We start from the raw sequence: 24,999 nt of genomic DNA on the forward strand, positions 1-24,999 counted from the left end.
CTGAAGGAAGCCTTATCTAAAGCAACATCCAACTGTTGGCCCTAATCTCATCAACACCCAGACCCTAATGCTGCTAAAATCCCATAATGTGGCTGAGCCCTGTTGAACACAGGCTACAGCTTGGCCAGGGCAGCCTTTCTCTGCTGGTAATAAAATGCTCTACAAAGTAATTCAGTAATTCTAAGGCACTCCATTTATGGTTTTGCAAAAATTGCCACTCTCTTCTGGGTTTCAGACTAACTTGAGAGGATTTAAGCATAGTGTTAGCAATGCCACTGCTGTGGAAAAGCCATAAGCATGAAGGAAAACAGAAACAGGAAATAATGAGGAAAACTCTGTGTAAAGCAGGAGAATTCTCCAGGTGCTCTGGTAAGAGCATGTTTTATTAGACATGGTTATGTTCTGTGCTGTTTATTCAATCACAGCATCATCTCCATCCTCCTTTTCCTCAACTCCTCTGCAGTCACTGTCACTTCACACCATGCACAATGGAAATGGACACATATTTATTCACCCTGACCCAAAAGTATGTTTTGTGGCATCTGTATCCACTCTCTGTTGTTCAGTGTGTTGTGCCAACATTCAGAGTCAGCAGGTGAGCAATGTTCTGACTCCAGCAAAGGGTGGGTTTGTCAGGCACAGCCTGTCCCTCCTGCTGACCCTGCCACGTGCCCTGCTGGCTGGCACCATGGCAAATCTGGACTTTTTGCTGCACACCTTACCAAAGGGTAGGACCTCTCTTCTCTTTTTGTTTCATTACACCCACTGCTTCATTCTTCCTTTTGGGTTTTCCATCTCTCCATGGAATCTTTTCTTCAAAGTTTCTGCTTCCTTATGGGGCCTTTTGGTCTTTTCCATCTGTATCCTCATCCACACAGATTCCCACAATGACTTACTCTTCCTTTATTGGTTCCTCTTATTTTTACTCTATTTTTTTAGCACCTATCTATTCACAGATGCTTCATTTTCTCCTTTTCATACAATCCTATCCCACAGATGATGCACACTACTTGACCCACAACATCTTTATTTAGTTTGGATTCAGTAGTTCTTCCCAACAAAAGCAACCTTAAAACACTCACCGCTTTTTTCACACTGATTTTTTTTTTTGTAAGTTCTCTTGCCAAGACACATCTTTTTGATGGGCTCAATTTCTTTACACCTCTTTCCAGCAAAACTAGCATAATTTTCCCTTTGAGAAGAGCAGTTTCTTTCTCTCATTCCAACTGACTTCTGGTTGCTGGTGAAATCTGAAAGTAAGCTATGCTGGACAGCAGGACATCTATTTTATCAGACACACAGACTGTGTTCCTTTGCATGTTATGCCTAAGAATGTAACCTGCTTCAGGGGTCTTTAGACCATGTGCCAAATAATGGCTGCATTACACCACAATTACATACCCACACTTGGAAGAAAATGCTCTTTCTGTTGTGACACTGTTTTCATCCAGTCTAATGGGTTTTATTCCCTAGGAAAGTAAAAGATCAGAATGCTTCTATTAACCTTGCTCTCCTAAATGTTTGAGTAGTTAAATTCTGGGTCATTATATTGATTCACAAGGCAACAAGTAAATTCTGTGGTTGGTAAGTATTTGCCAGTTGACTAGGCTTTATCCAATTCCATCTTGCTCCTGCAGCAGCATAATATTTCCATTGCAGTCAGCTTATGGGTGCAAATGATCCCATCTGCATCTTGATTTATTCCTTACTAGTTGGAAATATGCAGTGTCAAGTTTTCAGTGAATTTTGCTAGGTCCTAATGAGGATTCAATGTAACAGGATTTTTTTCCAGCTTCAGTCTGGTAGAAAAGTTTTTCTGCATATCTGTCTTTTCAAATCAAAAAAGATACAGTGTGCTGGTATATAGTATATTTTACTTCCAATAAAGTTTTAGGCTATGCTAAAGAAAAAGAGAACTGTGCACTTCAGTCTTACCACTTACACCACTGTGGTATTGACAAGAAGTAGAAAAAGATGGTTGGGAAGATGAGGATTAACTCCTGGGTCTGGCTGAAAAGATGGAAGGAAGGGGTTTTAAGGCCTGTTAACTCTTTTGAAACAGAAGATCAGTAAAAAAGAAAGGGTCAATAGCAGAATTTAGGGCTCAAAAAGGCTGCTCCGAGTTGCTCAGTGCACAACAACCCATATATTTAACTGGTTTGCTAGACTAGTGCTGCTATAACATATTGTTTTCTTCCCTAAATCCTTTCTTTTCTGGCTTATATGCGTTGGAGAGGAAGTGAACAGCGCCTTTTCTTTATGGCACTGAAAGACCCTGTCTGGATTGATAGGAACCACAGCAGCCTTTTTTTGTGGTGGCAGGGTCTGTCCCTGACCACATTATTCACTCATCCAGGCGTTTGTCAGTCCAGGTGTTTCAGAACTGGTCCTGCTGCTTGTTTAAGGGTGAGGTGCCAAAAGGTGCAGTTGCTGTTATGAAAAGATATCCACTGTGTTGTGGAGCTAAAATCAGATTGTCACTGATTTAAAAACCTGATACTGCTGTCCATCACGCTAGAACGTGCTAATGGTTCCTGTAAAGTTGGTAATCCCTGTGCTTATGCAGTGTTATGTGGTAATGCTCCTGACCAGCATAAGCACAGAGATTTGGTTATCATGTAGAAGAGTTATAATAAGAAATATGACTGCAAAAGCAAAGCAGTCAGTTGAAATTGGTCTATAATTAAATGCTTAGAAAATTCCGTGCTTAGCTCATTTTAAAATCAAGTGCTTCTTTGTAGCAATTTCCTTTCTTTAATTACAATTTCCTGTCTAGTTTGACATTTACAATGCAATCTTGGGGGACATGTTTGTGATTTATTATTCTTGCTCCTATCAGGATATCACTCGGCAGAAATGAGTTTATAAAATAAGAGCTCAAATTATTATGGCCTTTGACCAATAAAGCTGGCTCATAATTTCAGGCCTGAGAAAAGATTAACATTTTTGACAATCAAATGCAGAATTACCAATGGGGGACAATTTTGAAAACTATTTCAATTTTCTGAAACATTGTACATTTTTAATAAGGAATATATAACTGGTTCTATATCGGAGCACAGGCTTAAGAGTAGAAAGAGCAATAGTGAATTGTAAAGCAAACCTGAAAGGAAGACTTGAACATCTAACATTGTTTAGCCTCTTCTGAATGAAATTGAAACTGCTAAATCAACACTACTTGAAAATTACCGAATGGAAGAGATATAAAAGCTCAGACAAGTTCACAGCAGTGCACTCTCTCTTTTCTTTAGCATTCCTGACTCCTTAGGCTAGTTTGTCTGGAGGAGCCAGGAGAAATTTTTCTGGTTTTGGTTGGTTTTATTTTTTTTCAAATCTTACTGAATAAATTTTTTCTTGGTTATTATTTTTCTTTTGGGGTTTCATTTAGAGAAACAGATGCCCCTGCTAAACTGCATAAACATGATCTATTCGGCTGTCACTGCTTTTCCAATGACTTTCTTTGTCCCTGATTCAGGAAAATGTCATTGTTCAGGACAACACAGAAGTCAAAATGAATTCTCCGTGACTCGTGCAAATGTTCAAAGTTAAATGTGAACTTGTCTGTAACACAAAGTAGGCACCCTGCCTTGTGTGCTGGGAAGAGTCAGTTCTCAAAAGCTCTATCCAAAGTGGTAGGTGTGTTTTTAGTGTTAATTTGATGTAATGTCAAAATGGATGGCCTATAAAATTATATTGAAGGAGAGAGAAATGGTATTGGCAGGGAAGAAAATCTGTATCTTTGGAGATCTTTAAAACAGCTCGTGTACACATTGCTAGGAGGTGCAAATGCTTAGCACCTCTCAAAGTCAGGCTGCTTTTATTTAGATGCCAGCATATAGAGTTAAGAGCCTATTTTTAAGTACTGTGAATTAAAATCATTATTTTAAAGAATCTGTCCTCCCTCATGCCCGAGGAGATGAGAAAACATGGTATTAGTTACTTTGTTTTAGTAAGGCAAAAGTGAGAAAATGGCAGGGCTCTGACTCCAAGTAGTTCCAGGGGTAAGGGCAGGGCTGGGATTCCTGCCACAGCATTTCCTGGGCCAGCCTCAGCTGCCTGCACCCTACTCATTAGCTGGGAGCACATCAAGTTTCTATCCTCCCAAAGCATTATTCCATGGGATGTATTTTACTTCAGGGGTGGGCTTAAGTGAATGCTCAAACATCCCTTTTCTAGGGCACCTGTCTGCAGTTTGAATGGGGAGGAAGTAATGTGGAAATTGGATGCAGCCATGAAGAGGCGGTCATGAGCACCTGCACTGCTCCCCTGGGCAGGAGACCTGGCAGGAATGAGGAATGAGGAGCTGCTGTCTTCCCAGAGAAAAGACTCCAGGCAAGTCCAGGGGCTGGTTAAAACATGTAGCTCTGAGGTGGGGAAAAGGAAGGTTAAACCCATGGAGCTGCATGATTTGCTTAGAAAATTTTCTGAGCAGCTCTGAAAAGTAACGTGGTGGCAGGAGCCAGTACTTGCTAGAAAGGAGGAAAGTTCAGTGAGTAATGAGACCAACATGACTTCATCATCCAGTGTCAAAACAGAATGGAATTTTGATGGCTGGGTATGTTTGACTTTGGGCTGTGACCAGTAATGATGACTAGAGAACCATTTTCTCCAGCTACTTCCACTGCTTAATTATTTTCTTACAGAGTTACCTCAGAAAGGACAAGGATTCGTTAACCTGTCAGCCTTGCATCTTGATATTGAGATAGAAAATAATCAAGAATTCCATTACTATCTAGTCTGAAAAGGCTCGTGTTATGAACTCAAATACCTTCTGGCTATAAAAAGGTTTTATGCAATCATAAAACTGCAGAGTTTACATAGGAGCTTCACATGGCAGTACACACCTGCCAAAAGTCTCCATTCAGTCAAATTCTGAGACATAATAGGTCATGCTCTGTCTCCTCTCATTAGACCCTGGCCAGGAGGCCAGTGCTGGCAGCTCAGTCCAAAGGCCTTTCTGAACATCTAGAAAAGTTTTCCCTATTGAGCAGGATTTGCGTATGAAATCCTCAGTGTGTTGTAATTTGACTTGAATTCCTAAATTGAAAGAATTAAATTACCTCTCCAAAAATCCTCTCCCTTTTCTTTAAGGATTATGTTATACTCCTTAATTCTGGGCTGAGTGAATTCCCATGCAGGAAGAAAAACATACTTATGAGACGAGGCTCCTGAGCTGATGTGAATCAGCAGAGCATCGCTGGTGTCATGAAACCATGCAAGTTTATACATGCTGATTACTTGGCCCGTACCATCACAAGGCTTTCCTAGAGCTGTGTGTTTTGACTCTGTCAAATCTTTCAATCCACATATGGATTATATATATTTTTTACTTATGCACAGATGTTTTAGGCCATGGAGAGAATAGTCTTTTAGGTGCTGGCAGAATTCCTCAGTGCTAATGTTGTTCTTTTAAAAGTCATACCAGTTCCAGTTTCAGGCACAGCCAGTGACAAATACAGCAGCACAACTTTGCTCAGGAATGTGCCACAGAAAGAAGAAGATCATTTTCCTGAATGGTGATTCCCCCTTGGCATCACCACTGTAACGAGACTGCCATAGATAAATGTGCAATAATTTTGTTGTCCTGAGACACAAATTGCAGTTCTTTGGCTGTAGCAAACTCTTCTACTTGACTTCACTGCAGCTGTAGGTGTCCTGATAGACTGAATTTATAGATATTTGTAGACTTCTCTTCCATTCTTACCAACTACCTCTCATGTAGCATCTAGAGTTTCTGCTGCAGAGAAAGAAATGGTGCAAATATCTCAAAGTACTGATTCCTTTTGGGTATCAATGTTCCCTTGTCTGTGGAAAACAGATGTAAAAACAGTTTGGTGGGAAAACAGGCATTCTGCTGTTGTTTCAACCTTAGCCTAGGATGGCTTCAGCAGCTGTGATGTATTAGGAAAACAAGATTTTCAACACTAGGTACTTCGAAAATCCTCTCCTAAGTTCTTTCTTTATGGACTTATTTGAAAATGGCTTTGTTTCCCAGAATGTGAAGAAACCAGCATTCCTCATTATTTACACCTGGATCTTCAGGAGTAGGGCTTCTCTTCCAAGTGGAACCTTAAAAATTCATATGAAGGCATATGTGATCTGAGAACTCAGACTTTGTTTGTGTTCTTAACAGTAGAACAAGCCACATCATCTTGCCTGGACACAACATTGATTAGTTCCAACTCCTGAAGAGAATCAAAGCATCAAACATTACTCTCTCAGGGTAATGTCTCTTGGGTGTGAGCCCAAAACCAGAGCTGGTCCTTTTCTGCCATTGATCACACATGAAAAGTATCTCATCTGACTCTCCTTGAAATCTGTGGGGGTTCTGTCATTAAGTCAACAGAAAGCCCAGAGTTTATTATTTGTAATGTATTTCTTATTTGTTCAACTCGAGCACTCCTTTTGGTGTTTTCCGGGTAAGCAGAAAGTTCAGGAGGGAACCTGGTTCCAAAGTTTTTTTCCATGGATTCCAGCAGCTTCTGATTCCAACACCAGTTGGAGTTCAGGACTAGGTTCAGAATCCCTGCTTCTCTGTTTTGACTCTGCTCAGCAATGGAGAAATGCAGGAAAGGGACTGGTGTGCAGCAAACAGCAGCACTTCAGCTCTGTGAATTTCTGCACGTTTTGCTATTTCCTAATGTTTGTTTGGATTTCACATACTGCCCAGGCAAAATTAATTGCTTGCACATTTCTGAAAATTTAGTCCAATGATCTCTTTTTCTATTTCCTGGGGTATGTATGCTTTTGGCTGCCAAAAATAACTCTGAGAGACAGGTTACATGGAAGCTGGGATTATCCATGGAAAGTAATAGTAGCACTCTCATGCACGAAGAATGAGCAGGCTGCCGATTGTAATATGTTTAAAGGGTCAGCAGAAATCTATAAGTGGTCAAGAAACAAGACAAACATCGGCCACCAGTCTGATGGGAAAAGCAACATCCATTAAGTCCATTAAATTTAACATTGGAATCAATGTTTAAACCACAAGAAGTAATTAGTGTAATTCATATTACAGACCTTTGGATTTTTGAAACCAGGTTTAATTATATTGAAAAATGACAGCTTCATTTTCCTTCTCTGGGTGGGTTACTACCCTGTTCCCGATGCTTTCATTAGGGCTGGGTGCCGATATCAGGTTTTTAATGACATTAAGCAAAGTAGTGTTTCAGCCATTTGAGGAACAATAAATCAGGTTAGATTCTTTTTGAATGGAGACAACACAGATCAAGTGGCTTTTAAATCATTTTTCTTCATCACTGAGAAGTGGAGCTGTTCACTGGAAACAGCAGCCCATGGGAAAAAATGCAGGTTGTAGAGTGTGGAGTGATATTTGGATTCTCTGGCTCCCTTTGCCTGCATCGATGGACAATTCATGAGCTACTGCTAAGCTCTGGAAAGGTATCTCTCTAATCCTTTGCCAATACAAACCTCACATAACTTTTACAAAGTCTTTTATTAGCAGTCTCAAATTTGAAAAAAGATGGAGTGACACTGCATCCTCTGGACTTAAAGCCTTTACTATTGATAAAGATGTTGAAAGGACAGTAAATGTGGCCATGAATATGCACAAAAAAAATCTAAGTTTTCAGAATAGTTTCATTGCTGGATTTGAGGAAAGTAAAATATTTATCTTGTTTCTATCTTCTTGATGTGCTTCTACACACTTGGCTCTTCTTTCTTGAGCCACATTCTTTTCCTGGTTCTGTTTAATTTGGGATCTTTTCTCTACTGGCCAAATTTTTGTAGAGCTATCAGTAAATGTAAAGCTCATGGAAAACCAGTGGTGGCTTCTCTTTTGGCTTTCATTAGTGCAAAAAATAATGCAAATCCTTGATTTTAAAATGACTTCCTCTTGGCCTGGAACTGTTTCCTGGTTCCACCCTGTATTTGGGATAAAGGAAAGAATTTCATATTACTGAGCAATGCAGAGAAATGGGAATGTACATGCACAACCTGAGTTTATAAGGTGGTGAAGCCATGAGAGCTCTACCATTCTGCTTTCCTTCTGTACCTGCAGAGCAATCCAAACTGTCTGAGTCAGGAGAGTGTGACTGAATGTTGTGTAGAAAACCATCAAGGAGTGGGATAATGACTTGAAATGTCTTGGTCTGTGGTTGTTCATTTAAACTGATAACAAAAGTAAAGTGAAAAATCTAGGCAGATTTAAATTTTTTTAAAAATATGTAGCATCTGGCTGCTCCCTACATCAGAGTAAATGAGTTTCAAGAGATGAAAATTATGTGATGCTTCCTCACAGACACCACGAGGCTTTGGGTCTGGCTGTTCCCTTCCAGCTGTGGAGGCCCAGTCATGGTGTTTACAGGTTTGCCCTCCCCACAGTGCAAGGCAGGGATATGGTGCAGTGAGATCCCAAGGAATGCTCTCCCAGGTCTTGGAAAACAAAAGATGAAGCTGGGATATTCAATAGGTATTGCTGCAAAGAGGAGGACGAGCCATGTGCAGGAGGGGCACCATCAACAATCCTTTGTGATGTTGGTGCAGAAGGCAAAGGAAAGTAGTGCAGCAGCAGAAAGAAATGGAGGCAGATGTGGTATGATGCAAGATCATTTTGTCAGCTCTTTGGGTGAAAAACCTGTTTAAACTGGTAGAGAAGAAAGTTCAGTATTTAGGACTGAGCAGTCCTAGAAGGGTCCTGCACCAACAAGTGAAGGCAGCAATTCTCTGTAGCACTCAGGACCATTTTTCTGACTGTGGGGATTATGAGTGCAAGATCTCTTTATAGGGCATGGGAAAAGAAAGAGGGAAGGAGAAGATTCCAGACGTGTAAAGAGATTTCCAGCATAGATTAGTCTTTGGGCATGTTGATACTGTATGGATAGATGTACACTCATCGTGCTCGTGCTATTCACTGAAAAAAATCCTTCTCATGTGGGATTATTAGCTCAGGCTTGGTGCCAGTGCAATCACATGGCTTCTGTCAGATTGGAGCGTGGGCAGAGCTTGCTCATGGCTGTTTGCAATATGTGGTGTAAACATACCCAAAGAGTAATAGCAGGTGGTAGCAGAGGAGGTGCATAGAAAGGAAGATTTGGAACAAAAGATGCTAAGCTTCATTTGCCGGGTGATGAGCCAAATTCATCATTGGTGTAACGCCCTGAAGTCAGTGGAGTTATAATAATAGAATTAGTCCAAGGAATCATATCCATCCCTGGCACTCCATGCAATGCCTTTGATCTGATGGGGTATAAGTCATGGCAGCATCTTGCCTGCTGAACTCACAACATGATGCCTCCAGGGGAAACATCAGGAAAAAAACCTCACAATGGCACTGGGAAGTCATGAGCTAAATTTTAAATGTATATTTCAGTTTGAAATCCTGGCAGAGTAGTTATTTTCTTCCTGCATATTTGTCCCAAATGGTAACAATATAATGAAATCTCTGGCCACATATTCAGCGCTCAAAATGGGATTAATTTCTTTCTGTTTGGCTAGTACAAATAACTGCACATGAAGAGTTTATGCAATAGCAGAGGGGGTTATTTTGTCTTGGCAATGGTTTTGTCTGGAGCAATGGAAGAAACTGAGGTAACGTGAATATTGTATTTAGCTTTCTTCATCCATGGTAGAAAAAACAGCATTTCATTTGGCACTCCCTACTTATTAAAGTGCTCTTTTGCATTGCTTCCCAGCTTCAGCTCTGCAACTCCCAAGCAGGCCAAACACAATCCCTCTCACCTCACTCCTCCTTCCTAAGCAAAAAACTCCAAGAAAGAGCTAACACAAGACCCAGGAAAACAAACCAAATATGCCCCAAGAACCAAGTACATTTCTCTCTCTTTTTCACTATTAAGTAAATGCACTCAGAAGTTGTATTGGTTGAACCATCCTCAGCTGGTTTAAGTTTACCTGCCTTGAATGAGTTCAGTGAGTGAGTTCTCAATTTACAGTAGCTGAGAATCTGGCCCTTGTTTGTAAAGAGTTTAAATAATACAGGATCAGCCACCCTTCAGGACTTGGTATTCTCTCTGACCCTGGGATTTGCGGTCTAGGAGGCTGAACTGGCTGTCCACTGGAAGTGGTAAGTGCCAAGGAATGGGTGCTCAGGGACTTCTCTACTGAGCAGCTGCTTTGCAGAAGGGCTTTTATCCTTTGTGCTGCCAAAAGCACATTTTTGGTGTTGTTCCATAAGAGGCATAAGTTACTGTCCTTCTCTGCATCTCCACTCCCTCTCACTTGTCCTGTGGTGAAGAGGGATGCTGCAGATGGCAGCTTTGCTGTAAGAAATGATACCTGTGCTTGCCATCCCACAGCCATGGGAACAGAACTGTGCTTGGCACTGGGGCTGGCCCTGTGCCATTGGCAGAACAGCTTCTGCAAGGCCACAGCCAGAGCTTCTTGGAAATATGGATTCTACAGGTATGTTCCCTGTGGGTTACTCTCCACTCATTCTTGAACCTCTCGTTAGAGCCTCAGCAAAGCTGGCTGAGCAAGAGGTCTCCAAGCTATTTAATTCCTGCAAATGTGTGGAAAAATATGGAGCCAAAGAAGAAAGGAGGAAAAGTCATACACACTCAGCTCATTGTAACCAAGAGACCTAGAGGCCACATACATGTCTAATCACAAAAGAATGAAGAAAAAAACCCCTTTTTATTATAATTTTTACTTCTGTTTATAAACTATCCGCTCAAGCAGTTTTAAAAAGCACTGAGGTGCAACTGAACATGTAATGTATCAGATACAAGTAGTTAGGTTTTTTCCTGCTCTTGAAATTTTTCTGAGCAGATCAGAGTGTGGTTCTATGCTGGCTTTAGGTTTGTAAATATTTTGTGAATGTTTTTTCCCCTATTTTTTTAATCCCACTGGGAAGTAATTTGATGCAAGTATCCCATTCTGAGCAACGTGGACTCACCACCACTGGGCAGATGGGTTATGTGTTTGGATGAGCGAGAAGGCAAGTGCCTCTGGCTCAAATGTCATCTCTGAATTTCAAAATCTTTTTCCACTAACATCATTCATATATGAGACTTGGAAATGCATTTTGAGCAATTTAATGTTATTCTGATTTGTATTAGAATTGTGTGGAGTGATCCCAGAGAAGACAGGGCCCAACGTGCTTAATTAATTAAGGTGTAGACCTTGATAGGTGCAATCTATTTGAGTTTGTAACTGAGACAGGTAAGAGAAAAGGAGGAAATGGAAGCACAAAGGGTAAAAGGACTTGGTCAAGGTCACATCTGTGTAAGTAAAACTTGATCACCCAACTGCTCTTGGCAAGTAAATATGAAAGGAGAGCAGTCGGCCAAAGTAAATTCATTTTAAAACCTGAATGAAAATAATCAATAGTATTCACCCACTGTGTCCCAGATGCCTGAATCAATTTGATAACAAACAGTTTGTTCCCTTTTCTTAGTTATTTGTAAAGAAGTAGCTTGATTGCCAGTGTGCCTAATTCCAGACATATGTGAATTCCCTAATGGTAATGGAGCTGCACTATTGCATGCCAAGACTGAGGCAGATACTCAGCTCTTTCCTGCTAGATTTCTCCCAGAAGATCTGCAGTCAAATCCCTGTTTAACGACTATCAGAGGAACATATGTGCTGCTTCGTGGATCCACTTTCCATCCAGTGTAAACACGTAACAGTAGCTCTGCTCCCGCGCCGAGGTCGCGGCCCTGTCGGTACCCGCGTACTCCAGGCTCACGAGTGGCTGAACGAACCCAGGGCCTCTGGGGTGCCTGCTGGGAGCCACTCCTGCTCCTGGGACTTCTCCTGGCACAGCACTCTGCACCCAGCCCCTCTCTTCCAGAAGCTGGCTCCATTAGCCAGAGCCTGCTGGGACAGGCTGCAAGAGGGCTGAGCTCAGCAGGAGGTCTCCGGGCACAAAGAACAGCTTCCCAAGAAAAATGTCTGGGCACAAAGAACAGCTTCCCAAGGAAAATGTCTGGGCACACGGAACAGCTTCCCAAGGAAAATGTCTGGGCACACAGAACAGCTTCCCAAGGAAAATGTCTGGGCACACGGAACAGCTTCCTAAGGAAAATGTCTGGGCACACAAACAGCTTCCTGTGGAAATGTGGTGCTGGTGCTTCTGGTCTGTCAGCTCCAGGTGACTCCCCAGGCACAGCAGCCGGGCCCATGGGAGAGGCACAGGGAGCATTTACAGAGACATGGGCACAAATTTCCTATCAGAACTGTCACAGCCATCCTGCAGGGGTCTGGTCTCACTTTGGCAGAGACCACGCTGCAGGGACAAAACCCAAAAGGCTCTTCTGGCAATCAGATCATCCCCCAGATCAGCTGGGGACAGGTATATCAAAAGCAGTGGGGGATGATTAGGCCTATTCTACATAACCCTCCTTCAATAGGCTAGATATTACCTTTTGGCTAACTGATGATTCTTATTTTTAATTTTTTTCCTTTCCTATTAGATCACATTGATCTTTGAGATAGTGAGTTCTGCTTACAGTTTAGTTGAAGTTCTCAAAATGGTCAATTTCATCTGTTTTTTTTCCAAAAGCAACAAGAAATTTAATGTATTTGGGAGTACTGATGGTGGGACAAATATACCTTTCTGGAAGTTATCTATCCTAGTCTACCAGCTAAGCGCTGTAAAAATCTCCAGTGCATTTAATATTGTGAATTCTTGATTGCAGGTTATTTGGTCCAAAACATCAGCCATCAGATATTTCCTGCACTAGTCACTATCTGCAGAAGGGTTATTCATTAGGTCTTTGCAAATTCCTATTTCTTTGCCCATCTTGCTAGATCCCATAGCGTTGCTTTTCCATCCCCCTTGAAAATTAAGTCACCATGTCAGTGATTCATGTGGAAAATAACACCACGTGCACTTCATCCTCCACATGCACTTCATCCTCTTTTGGCTGTGTTGCTCAGGTGAAAGAACGCCCTTTGCTGAAAGCAAACCGAAACATGAAGGTCTGGACTAACACTTTTGCAGAAAAGAGATGTTTTTGGTACTAAAACTCCAGGGGAAAAGCCAGCTATAGCCCAAGCAGTTGAAACTTGCTATGCTATGTGTTTGACTTGCATGGGCATCTTCATTATTGAAAGTTCAAAGAAAACTGTTTCTTCCTCTGCTGTATCTTCTGTTCTGGGCAGGGAACAAATAACCTATTCCTTGCTTCATTCACTTTTGTAACTGCCACTGCTATTGCTGTTTTCTCTAAGAAACCATGGAGTTGCATTTGAAATATTTACTGTGTATACTCCAAATATACCAAAGGGTATAAAATACTGTCAGTATAAGCACCTTCCCTGTTAAACACACATGGTCATAAAATATTAAGGGAAACTAGATCAATCTATTGAAGATATTCACATGCAAAAGTGTTTTTCATAGGTCACAGAAATTTGTAAGAAAACTTACTGTATATTATAGAGCTCTGAGCTGTATGACCATTTTGTATCCTGTGGATATAGCAAAAGTATGCTCATCAAGTTACTGGCACACAACCCAATTTTTACATAGGAGAGTAAAACTTGGTGTTAAATAATGCCTAAAAGCAAATAGAAAGCACCTTGTCTCCTTCAAATGGCATCCTCCCAGGAAATGGAAAAAAATATCAATATATTATAGTAGCTTATGATCTCATTTAAGTGATTCAACACAACAAAATTTCAATGACATTTCTTTCTTCTGTGACTGTTGACTTGCCTTTTCCCTCTGAACAGCAGCGCTAGATTTGGATTTTTTTCCAATTTTTTTCATCCTTTCTTTAGGACCATGCTGTGGAAGGCAGCCTGTCCTGGGGAAAAAAACATATGGTTCATTAAACTACTAGAGATTAGCAGAAGCCAAAAACTCCATTAATGCCATGGACTCTGTAGCTCTAGTCTGGGGAGGGGAAGACCTGTGCCACATCAGGCTGGCTGCACTGTCCCCTGGGACTTGTGGGATTGTCTCCTACCATAGATGTCTGTGTTTCCTTCTTAGTTTATCTTAGGTTGATTTTTCACAGAACAAAAGCTGTACTTTCCCTGTTAAATTGCCCGACAGCTGCCTTATACAGGAAATGTAGATGGCTTGTACTTCCCAGTCATAGCAATTTTTATGTCTTTCTGAATAGGATTACTGCTTGGGCCTCCAGAAGATGTTATACTTATTTACATTTGAGTTAAGCACTGATGATCCCCTCCTTATGGCTTCACTGCAGAAAGAAGGTGGTGGTGGCAGCAAGCAGATAAATCACAAAAGACACGCTTCATCTGCCTGATCTCTGGTCTCACTTCTGCCCTTAGAAATAGTGCAATAGTTCAAGTTTATAGCCTTTGTGGATTATAAAAGCACCCTTATGCTGTTGAAAAGAGAAAATGTCCATAAACAGTAATATTGACAGTTATTACTGTTGTATCACTGAAGACCAGGGCTCATTGTGCTAAGTGCTGTGCAAATGTATTTTAGAGGGCTTCCCTGCTATAAACAGCAATATTCTTGTTAGAAGCAGGAGGTCTTCTTATTCCTATAACTCTCTTTGCTCTGTTTTGCAGCTCAGATAGCACATGGACAGTCATGCCTTAGTAACAGTCAGAAGAACCAACTCAAGACAAACACATTTCCATCATGTGAGTACTTCTTTATATCATCTTCCTCCACCACATTTGCAGTTTTGCTGTCTTTACTCCAGGGAAAACTTGCCACACTCCACGTGTCCATAAAGAAAGCACCAGAAGCAAGCAGAGTGAAGAAACATAAACTGATTGAAACAAAAATTTGAGGGTTTCTTATTTTCAAGACAAAATATTTGGATCTATAGCTTTCATCTTTTAGAATAAGTACGCGCTCAGATTAATCTGTGACAGACACATTTAGAAGGCACTACAGAAAGAGTGGAATTTGCAGATGCCTATGATTGAATTCTAATCAGAAAACAGAGTTCTTCATTCTTTCTAGTCTGGTGATCCAGATTGCCCCTAACCAACATCTACCTAAGGGCAGATAGATGCTATAGACATCTTAGAGAGATGGTGCTGGAGAACCTGAAAGATTAGACATGCTTTCTATCCCGGGGGGGTGGGGGAGTTGGCTTTCTTGTTTTTTTGGGTTTTTTTTTTTTTTTTTTTTTTTTTTTATTGGAACATATTTTCCTTTTCCCCTTCCTTTCTTACATGACAACTCTATTTGCAGCTTGCAAACTTCTCAGTTTTTAGTTTTGGTAACAGTATTGCTGATTCATTGATCCATTCATGATCCAGGGCTCCTTTCAGTCCTTTCCAGCAATGCTACTGCCTGGCCAATTATTTTATTGTGCTGATACATCTTTTTCTTTTCCTTTCCCCTCTGACCAGCTCTTATCTCACAACAGTCTCCACATTTTCTTTGGTGTGTCCTTTTCAAAATGGAGAGTTAATAACTAGGTCAGCTTCAATAAGAAAGGTGAGTGTGGAGTGCTAGTCTGTGCTCAGGAGCCTCCTTGCCCCTTACAGAAAGAATCTCTCACATTTCCTCAATCTTAATCCGCTTTTAATGGCCTTACTTATTAGTTGCTAAGCTGTTTTCTTCTGGAGAGCTAGAAAAGATAGCCCACATAGTAAGGTGCTGGTATTTTGTGGTTAGGCACAACATCAGAATGTCTGAATTTGTATCTTGCTCTTTTTTGGTGGATTAGGACCACTGAGGAAACTTATTCAGTACTATCTGTGTTTAAGAAATGAGAGCCAGGATGAGATTTCTGGCCCTCAAGCAAATTTTCTGAGTGCCCTTGGGTGACTCAGTTGCTTGTCTCTGTTTCAGCTCTCTCTCTGCCAGACTGATGCAATATTCCATGCCTAATATAGGTGCTGAGGAGCTAAATTAATGAATATCTGTGGAGTGTGCAGATCATTGATGTATGGATCGGTACCCCTGAGGGACACCAGCAGAAAGCTGGTTGGGAACACAGGTTGGCTTGCCAGGGTGGAGAGTGAGAAAACTCTCAAAGAAGTGGACAGGAGGCTGGTTAAAGAAAACAGGAGAGAGTCCAGAAAAAATGGGGCTGATATAACAAAAGGCATTCATTACTTGCTACAGAAACTCTAAAGGAATCTGACGTTTGGATGTTCCCTTCAAATTTGGACACTTGGAAAGCTTTAATACATCAAATTTGAGTGGGGAGTCTAAAAGTCTAAAGAAAGACCTCCTGAAAGGCATTTGCATAGTGTACACACTAAAAATCTACAGACATATAGATTAATTTAAACCTTGAAATTAAATAAGCATTAAACAAGCCCTGAAAAATGCACACAAACATATTCTGGTGAAAAGCTGCATTGTAATCCTTCCTGTATGAATTATGGCACATATACAATAACTGCCATGAATTCTGCAGGGAATGTGAGAATGTAGGCACCTATTCAGATTGGAGGCCATAAAAAAGGAACCTCTAATAACAAGTGGATCCTAACATTTTTTGAAATAACTAAAATAAGAAAGGGACCAGAGGGAGTGAATTGCATAAGGAGTGGAAAATCCTGAACCCATGCTGGCCCGAAAGAAGTATCAGAAAGAAAGAGCTCCTTTAAGTAAAAAACCTCCCAAATTAGACCTTTGTCTGACCAATTCAATAAGAAAGGAACAGGGAATAGGGAAAGTCATTCAAATGTATTCATTAAGTTGGCAGAGAAATGCTTATTAAAGGAACTCTCATCTTGACTCCTTTTTTGGGGAGGAGGAAAAGAAGAAGGAAGAGAAAGATTTTTTTTTTTGTTATTTAACATTAATGGTTCAGAGGCATTCTTCCTATTATTCCTTCTATTTTGACTTGCTGCATTTGAAAAATATGTTGTCTTTTAAATAGATTTATTCCTTTTAACAGCATCTGACATCTTTTGTCAGAAGTTCCTTCATTTTTCCAGTTTATTTCTTAACATGTATTTGTATAAGTGGCTTCCACTGTATTAATTGATGTGTTTGTGTCTGTTCAGAGCAAATGCATTCTCCTCACAGGGATTTTAACAGGCATTTGTTTAAGTGCGTTTTGCTTTTCTGTGTCTATTTCTGCTTGTTTTTCTGGTAGAGAAGGAGACATTACTAACATGCAGCCAGCATAATGAGTCCCATTAACTCCCAGTTCAGTTTGCTTTTTGACCACCTCTCTTTTAATGACTGTACTTTTCTTGACTGCAAAGTTTGGGGAATAGGAAGACTGTTCGCTCTGCTGGATTTTAATACATGTTTACATCCTTCTTTGCAGAACAGCACCACCTCTCAATTAATGTTACTCTTAGCCTTAAAAAAGCAATTGGTAATAAATAAATGCAAGCATGTTTTGGGAAAGTGTGGTGCAAACCAGAATTTTTACAAAGGCTGCTAAGCAATTTTAGAAGCAGCATTTGTGTTCTAATATTTTAAAGCTTTTTCATTGATCTCCTGTTAAATGAGAAGCAAGAATTAACCTCAATGACAGTGCTAGTAGCTCTGCAGTCTATTTTGGCCTGTTCTTTAAGTAAAAAGAGCAACCTAGATGAGAATTTTGTGCTTCACTGGATATTGAAAGATGAGGCAATAAACTGCTAAACTTGAGTAATCACACGCTCCCAGAGGAATGCCTCAAATGGGGTTGGTCAAAAACCTTGAAATTCTAGCCTTCTGCACACTGCCTGGGCTTTAACATTTGATGAGAGTCATTATAGTGGGGGACTGAATACAAGTGTCTTCTGATTACAGACCTTCCATTAAAAGTTCCCACCAGTGTGCCTTTCCATAGAGAAGCGTCAATGGGATTAAAATCTCAATTCACCCCAGTCAATTCTCCAGTAACACGATTTCATTAGAGGCAGGCAGGGAGGAAAATGGACTAGAAAGCACTGAAACAGCTGGTGTATAAATTATAAAGTGTACTTTCTACTAAGTGAACACACCTTCCGCTCAGCCACATTACTAATTAATGTGTAGGGTAGCCGATTTTATGTAAATTGTATTCTTCCTCTCTCCTGTGCTTTGGTTAACAACAGGTTCTTCTAAATCTTGGAAAAAGAAAGATTATGCAAAGCTATCATCATATGAAAATAACATATTAACATACTGCCTGTGAACTGTATCCAATCAGTTCCTTTTCACTGGCGTGTGTACAAAACAATTAAAATCAAATTTATATTGCACTTCTTTAATATATTCTGGCATTAATATAATCAACGAACAAGTGTTAAAAAGTCTTACAGGCCTATTCTGCTTTAAAATGATATGTTTGTTCTCAGGGTTAGTGGATATTTTCAGCTTCTCTAAAAGGGCACTAAAATGAAAAGTTCTCGGCGTACAAATGCAGCTCTGGCAGGTTCATGTGGAGCCTTTCTTATTCCAGAATTCCAGCCTCTCTCAGCCTGTTGTGTTCATATTTTTAGCTGGTGTCTTTACTCCTGGTCTTTGTCAGCTGTTCCCCATGTTACCTGCAACATATTGGTTTTTAATTATTGGGTGTTGGTGAATAACAGCTCATGAAGTTTAGGAGAGCCCTGGATTGTCTGGATGACCTGCAGGCTGGTTGTGCCACCAGCTGTTCCGGAGTCAGGCGGACACACACACCCAGGAGATGCCTGCCAAGGCCCAGGATTTCACCTGGAGCCTGAAGGATGGCTCACATGCCACCAGCATATCCTTATTTTCCATGTTTCATGCTCTGAGGCTACATTTTCTCTGTCTGTTTTCCTTCCTGCCTTTGGTGTACTCTCATGTGACATGTGGCAGGAAGAACCGAGATATTCTGTCACTGCACTCAGTGCTAGAAGATCTCAGAAACAAAAAAACTGGTGTGAGTAAAACAATTTTGTCATTCACAGGTATGGAATGTCTACCAAGAAGTTATTTATTCTGTCCTTAACAATATCTGCATCTGCCCAGGAAGAGAGCCTTGTTGAGCCCCTCTGCCAACAGGCACTCCACACTTCATCAGGCAGTTTTTCTCAGGGATTCTGAGAAAATTCTCAGGGATTCTGAGAAGATTCAAACAGAACTTTGCTGTTTCATAACACCTCTAGCTGCAGGTAAGCCCGTTTCTTGTCCTACACACTGAGGATAAAGAGGAGATTACTCTCTTTGAATTTGCTTATTTTGAGGACCTGTCCTCCCTCAGACACATATACAGACACTAATGCTAGTGCCCAGCCAAGATGATTCCTGAAACCATGATCATGAAGCTGGAAATTATTGGTTTTCCCCTCCCCTGGCAGTGCTGAACCTGCCTACAAAGACACATCCCATTGAGGAGACCAAAGAGAATGTATTTCCTCAGAGAAATAAATGACTGAGGTCCTCATGCCACTTCTGAGCCTTTTTCTAAAGCAAAACTACTTCTTATGGCAAGAGACAAACTGAGCTGAGAACATAAGCTCACTTCAGTTTGGACCAGAGAATAGTAATAAACCATGGAGGAAGGGTCAGTGTCTTTCCCTTAAGTGGTCCTGTGTCATCATTATTTACGATTTCCTAACAATTAATTTAGCCAGATAAAAAATGTGATTGGCCTAATTCCATTTTGAAATTGCATATTTGAATCCTTGGAAGTATAAATGGTTGTGCATTTACATTATCAAAAATGGCTTTAGACTCAAACTGTTCCTTTTTCTCTTCAGCTCTTTTCATCAAAACTACAAAATAAAGGTGGGTGAGGAATGCAGAGGAAAAGGAAAAAATACTAGGATTCATTGCCAAGTACTTTCTTTTTGCCCTTCATTTCCTACCAGCTGATCTGGGATGGAACCAGGCTGAGCAGATGACTTATAGAGTACCTCACACTAAACCCTTGGTCGGACCCTACTGCACCATTTTCCTCCTTGATGCTGTTGGTGGCATAAATGGCATCAGCAGGCTGGCCCTCAGCCTTGAGACAGAGAACAGCATCATCTGCAGCTCTTTGTAGGGACAGAGTAGGAATGGAGGAGGTGCACATCCCACCCTTGGTCACAGCGGTGGAAGCCCAGGAAGCGTCAGTGGGAACTGAACGGAGCCAGGAAGGGCTGAGCAGAGACACGGATCACAGCACTCACCTTCCCTGACTGCTCAGCACTCCAGGTCAGTGCTGTCTCTCTCACTCCCTGCGGCTGTAAGTCACTGTCACACCCTTCCCCACTGGCTGAGGGACAGTGTGGTGGCACTCTCCAAGCCTGTCAGGACCTGTGGTGCTATTACTACTCACTAAAGGGAAGAGGACAGACACAGAGCTCTGGTACCCGGGTTTGCTTTCCCACTTACAGCACCAGGAAAAGATGCTCTGTTGCTCTTTCAGAAATACTTTGCTGATGAACTATTGCCAGATAAGATGAACAAATAAATCTCATGAGCCTCTGAAGGTGATCCTCCAAAAATGGCTTAACAGAGCTTAACAATGGCTTGCCTGGCCGTTTGCTGATTTGCTCTTTTTGGAAGGAACAAATGCATGAAAAGATAAGTTGTAATTACTGTTTTCTAGGCTGCTCAAAATGAAGACAGAACAGAGAAAAGAAGCTTCTCATTCTTTGGGTGGTGTTAGGTTGAAAGCTGATGAGTGGGTTCCTCAGTGATTTGGGGGTTACACATCTTGAGTCAGAGAGATTCTCACATTCCTGCAATTTTTAAACAGGCTTTCTTTTTATGCTGCTGTATTATTTGTACCAGTGTTTGCTGTATTCATGGGAAATTATCCTATTTTTCTTCAGTGGATACTGCACAAGACTCAAAATGAGAAACACATCCATAAAGTTAGTAAGGGTTCAATATGTAATTTTTTTGTGATAAGGAAAATGAAAAAGATAGTTGTAGTTGCATTTTAATTACATTTATTGGATATACACATTGTCTAAGATCTAGAATATCTCTAGCATGATGGAAGACAGCAAAAGAATGGGATTAGAGCAGATGAAGAAGAGATCTCAGACCTAAATAGTGATACAGAGAGGATAACCAATCTCAAATGGTTGAAATTGTGCAGCTTTAGGGGATGTTTAGTTTCTTAGCACAAATTGCACAAATTTAATTTCTGCATGCATTCCCATAATTATTTTTGTTTCGAAGTAACTGTGAAATTGAGTCTTTTGCTTCTGCTGATATCAGGTCACTTCTGAAAACAAAGTGTATCTCAGAGAACAGCAATATTATTATTATTCAAAGGCTGCATGCTTGGGCAATTATGCAAACATTGTCCTACTGTCAGTCAGTAAAAACCTTTCCTAAAATACCTGGAACCCTTGAATTAATTAAACTTCTCATCACCTCTGAATGCCACCATGCAAGGGGTTCACCTCCTCCCCAAGCCCACTCCCAGGTCATTTTATCATGCAGTTGTCCAGCTGAATGTTGTTCTGCAGTGAGCACTGTTGCTCCCCTAATCACTGAGTACAAGCTTATGTATGTATAGCTCTACAAACTTTGTATGCTCTTTTAGCAAAAGTCAACTTGGTGACTCACATGTTGCAAAAAGTGTGAAATCTACTGGAAGCAACATTGCTTCCCTGAAGGAAAGAAGTTTTTGTGGCCTAACCTCAGAGACAGCAGAGGCTGATGTCCCCTTTCCATCATGGCTGGAAGTTTAGGAGCACAGTCAGTATGAAAACAGCTGGAGAAAAAAAGGCTTGGTGGGAGAAAATCCCAAAAACAACATACCAAGTGTAATGATACAGAATGTAACAAGACTTTTTTTTTTCCTTTTTACTCCCTAAGTACTCTTAATGGGAATAAATGGTTTATCTTTTCAGATCTGTGTATTGCTGCAGAAATATCCCACTGGGAAAAGGCTGCATAAGTTCTGGCCACCGTGTAAATCCCACACTGAAGACTCACTTGGGAAGAAGAAAAGACACAAAATGTTGTGCTGGCTCTCTAAGTGAAGGTAAGTGTTGTCCTACATAAACACTAATGAGAGCAAAGCTGAATGGTGCCCAAATTCTGTTTCAGGGACAAACCATTGTTATGTCAGCCAAAGCCTTCATGATTTTTATGAAGGTGGAGACTGTTTCTCCCTTTGTCTATTCTTACTCCTTGGTAAAAGGCATGTATAAAACCAGACCTATATAGAAAGGATGGCATTCACATCCTGTGTTTTGTGCCCCCCACCTGGCTACACCCTGTGTGTGTGGCACTCAAAAGGGCAAGTGTGTCCCACAGGGAGGAGGAATATTCAGCCTTCCACAAATGGCTTTGAACCAGCTGCACATCACAAAACCACCCTGCAGAGCCCCTGGGCCTGGGTACTCTTGCTGGGACAAGTTCATCCATGACTGTATGGGGAGCTGCTTAATTGAGGCTCATTACTTCCATTTCCTACTGACACCGCGCACCCCGAGAGGCGCCGCTCAGGCAAGCCAGGGGCAGGGGGTGGAACAGCTGCTGCTGCTCGTGGGGAGGAGGGAGAGGATGAGGGATAACAGTGTCCTCACCCAGCCCTGCTGCCTCTGGGGTTGGCACTGCCTGTGAGGAGGAGCAAGCTGCTAATCTGACCCCCTCAGACAGGGGCACGCACCTGCCTCGGCCACCACAGGGCCTTTGGCCACAGAGGATGGTGCACTCCTGACAAACTGCCCCCAGCAGGTGTTTCCTCCACCCTTTGGGATGGCTGGCAATCTGTATGTTTTGTCCTTTTTAAGGAAGCTTCATGCTTGGAAGAACCTCAGCTAAAATTCCCGAAGAGGAGAACCTCCCTATTTTAACAGGTAACGTCAGCCATCTATTTTTTCTTATTCAGGTTGTGTAACTTGTCTCTCCAAGGTCAGACAAGCATCCTTCCAAAGCCTCTAGCTCAGATTCTGTTTCTTCAAGCACACAAGCTCACAGGTAGACACAGATTTCCTGTTCATTCCTGCTCCTGTGGATGTCCTGAATCCCTGCTGAGAGCCTTGTTCCTATTTCTTTACAGACATTCTTCCAGTTCTCTGCTGATGTACTGTCCTCAGTTTTCATTATTAAAGACCCATTATGGGCTTTGGCTCCCACAGGTAAATATGCAGTATCTTCCACTTTATGTCAACTTTTCCTGAGGACCACAAAAGCTGTTAAAGGAATTAATCACCTTTTGATTTCCACGGGACAGTGGAAAAACTGTGAGGGAGAACTTAGGCAATGATATCTGTTATTATCACCCTTCTGAAACTCACCACTGCTGAGTGAAAATGAGCTTTGTGAAGGTAATCAATCACTGGCCACCACATGGGTTCCCTCAGTATAACATTAAGGGTAAAACTCATCACTTTGAACAGCATCAACGCAGCCTTGTGTAACACCAATTCTCACTCCCCAACTTCTGTAGAGGAGATGAAAGAGGGATCTGTTTACTCAAGATGCTCTGGCTTTGCATTTCACCACTCCCAGTGCAAGTAATGACTTGCTGGACAGCCACTGGACTGGCCAGCCAAGGGCTTTCTGTGCTGCAAGGTGGCATGGGGCCATGGTAGCTCTGCACATTGACTGGGAAGTCAGATAAATCATAACTGCCAGCATCAAAGCCGTAAAAATGATCAAAATAAATACCATGGTATTACAGAGAGTGCCTTCCTTTGCAGCTGCTGTTAGGTAGTATGCAGTCAATTTATAGAATAAGAAATTATTTCAGAACATATTGCATTATACCAGTTGCACTCCCAAAAAAGAAAAAAAAACCCTACATAAGTCCTCCCAGAGGAGGTTTTAGGTGAGGGATAAACTCAGAGAGATGGTGGTGTCCATTGTGTTAGACTCTGCACACTAAACATTTGGCAACCCAGAGATGAAAGGTGTGAAAGGACCATGTTTGTGGGCAGAGAAGGTTTTTTCTTTGGCAGCACCTGAGAGCAGGGCTAAGCTGGTTCAAGGCATTTCAGGCTGGGTTTGTCTTCTCTGCTTGTGTGTATGTAAAGATGCCCAGGTGATTTCCATGGCACAGGCTTTTCAGGCATGCTGTTGCTGCATCCTGTCACTGGAGACTAAGAAGCAGTGGCAGGTCATCACAGAGAGAATTAGCTCATGTATTTTGACAGGTGAAGTTAAATAAAATGAAATAATTTGACAGGAAGTGAAGCAAAAATTCAACAAAGGAATAGACTCGCATGAATATCGGGTTACCAGATGGGGGAAAAATGAGGATGGGAAATGTATATACAAATAAATAAATACAGATTTTTTCATAAATCTGTTTCAACCTCGGCAGTTTGACTAGCTCAGAGTTCCCTGTCTCTTGGCCTGTTTGGGTAAGGCAGTGCTGCTATCACAGTAAGTGCTTTCACTTCCAAACACACAGTAAAGGGAATGCAGGATCTCTTGCCAAAATCTCTTTCAAAACTGAGTGTGAAGTAACAAAGTAAGAAAGTCCACTTGAGTTTGGAGAGAGTCTAAAATAGGAGCTCTAGGAATTCCAAGCTGCTCTATTAGTCTCATTTCAGGCCCATGGGCTGCACAGGTTTGTGGCCAAGTAACTGTTGATTGTGGTTGCTATTCCCACAGGGAAGAAAGAGAAATGCTATATGGGGCACAAAAGCAACAATGGATTTCTGACAATATAGTCTTTTCCAGTGTGAGCACAGGCAGCTTTGTGCTCTAAGGAAACAAGGACAACTTTGCCACCAGTATTATCAAGTGGCTAGGACTGTCTTCATAGTGTGCTGCTGGTAAAAAACCAGACAAGCAGGGGAGAAAATGCATCCAAAATTACAGCAAACAAATGCATTAGAAGAGGAAAAAATGATAAACTGCACAGGTGGCATGGAAAACAAGAGTGGTGTTTTCTCAGTAAAGATGCTGAGGACGTAAAATGGGAAGAGGCAGCACAGCTGCACAGGGCACAGCAGTGAGCCCAGCCTGTTTCTGAGGATCACTGCAGCGATGCTCAGAAACAGCACACGGATGTGTGGCCCTACCCAGCCTGCTCAGGATGTGCCAGCCTGCAGCCAAACATCCTGCCTTTTAGTGGTACATGTCCCCTGGCTGCACACAGCAGGCATGGGCCATCTGTGAGGGAGCAGGATCCCCTCCTGTGCCTGGACCCGCCGGACACAGGCTGGCATAGAGTCAGCCCCAGGGCCACAGGGTTATGGCACCAGAGGCCACTGGGAGATGTGGCTGCGATGGCCTGATACCCAGAGCCTTGGGAGGGGGCCTGGAGA

At 41.7% G+C, this 24,999-nt stretch overlaps 1 long non-coding RNA gene across 1 annotated transcript; it reads left to right on the forward strand.

Annotated features, from left to right (window-relative positions):
- Positions 1–7,362: 7,362 nt before the first annotated feature.
- LOC115903857 lies at positions 7,363–18,794 on the forward strand. Its single transcript, XR_004060743.1, has 3 exons — positions 7,363–7,401; positions 14,473–14,547; positions 18,736–18,794. It is a non-coding gene; the product is annotated as an uncharacterized LOC115903857 (long non-coding RNA).
- The last annotated feature ends 6,205 nt before the right edge of the window (positions 18,795–24,999 follow it).

Source organism: Camarhynchus parvulus, chromosome 5 (assembly GCF_901933205.1).
Source record: "Camarhynchus parvulus chromosome 5, STF_HiC, whole genome shotgun sequence".
In the NCBI taxonomy this organism is placed as follows: domain Eukaryota; kingdom Metazoa; phylum Chordata; class Aves; order Passeriformes; family Thraupidae; genus Camarhynchus; species Camarhynchus parvulus.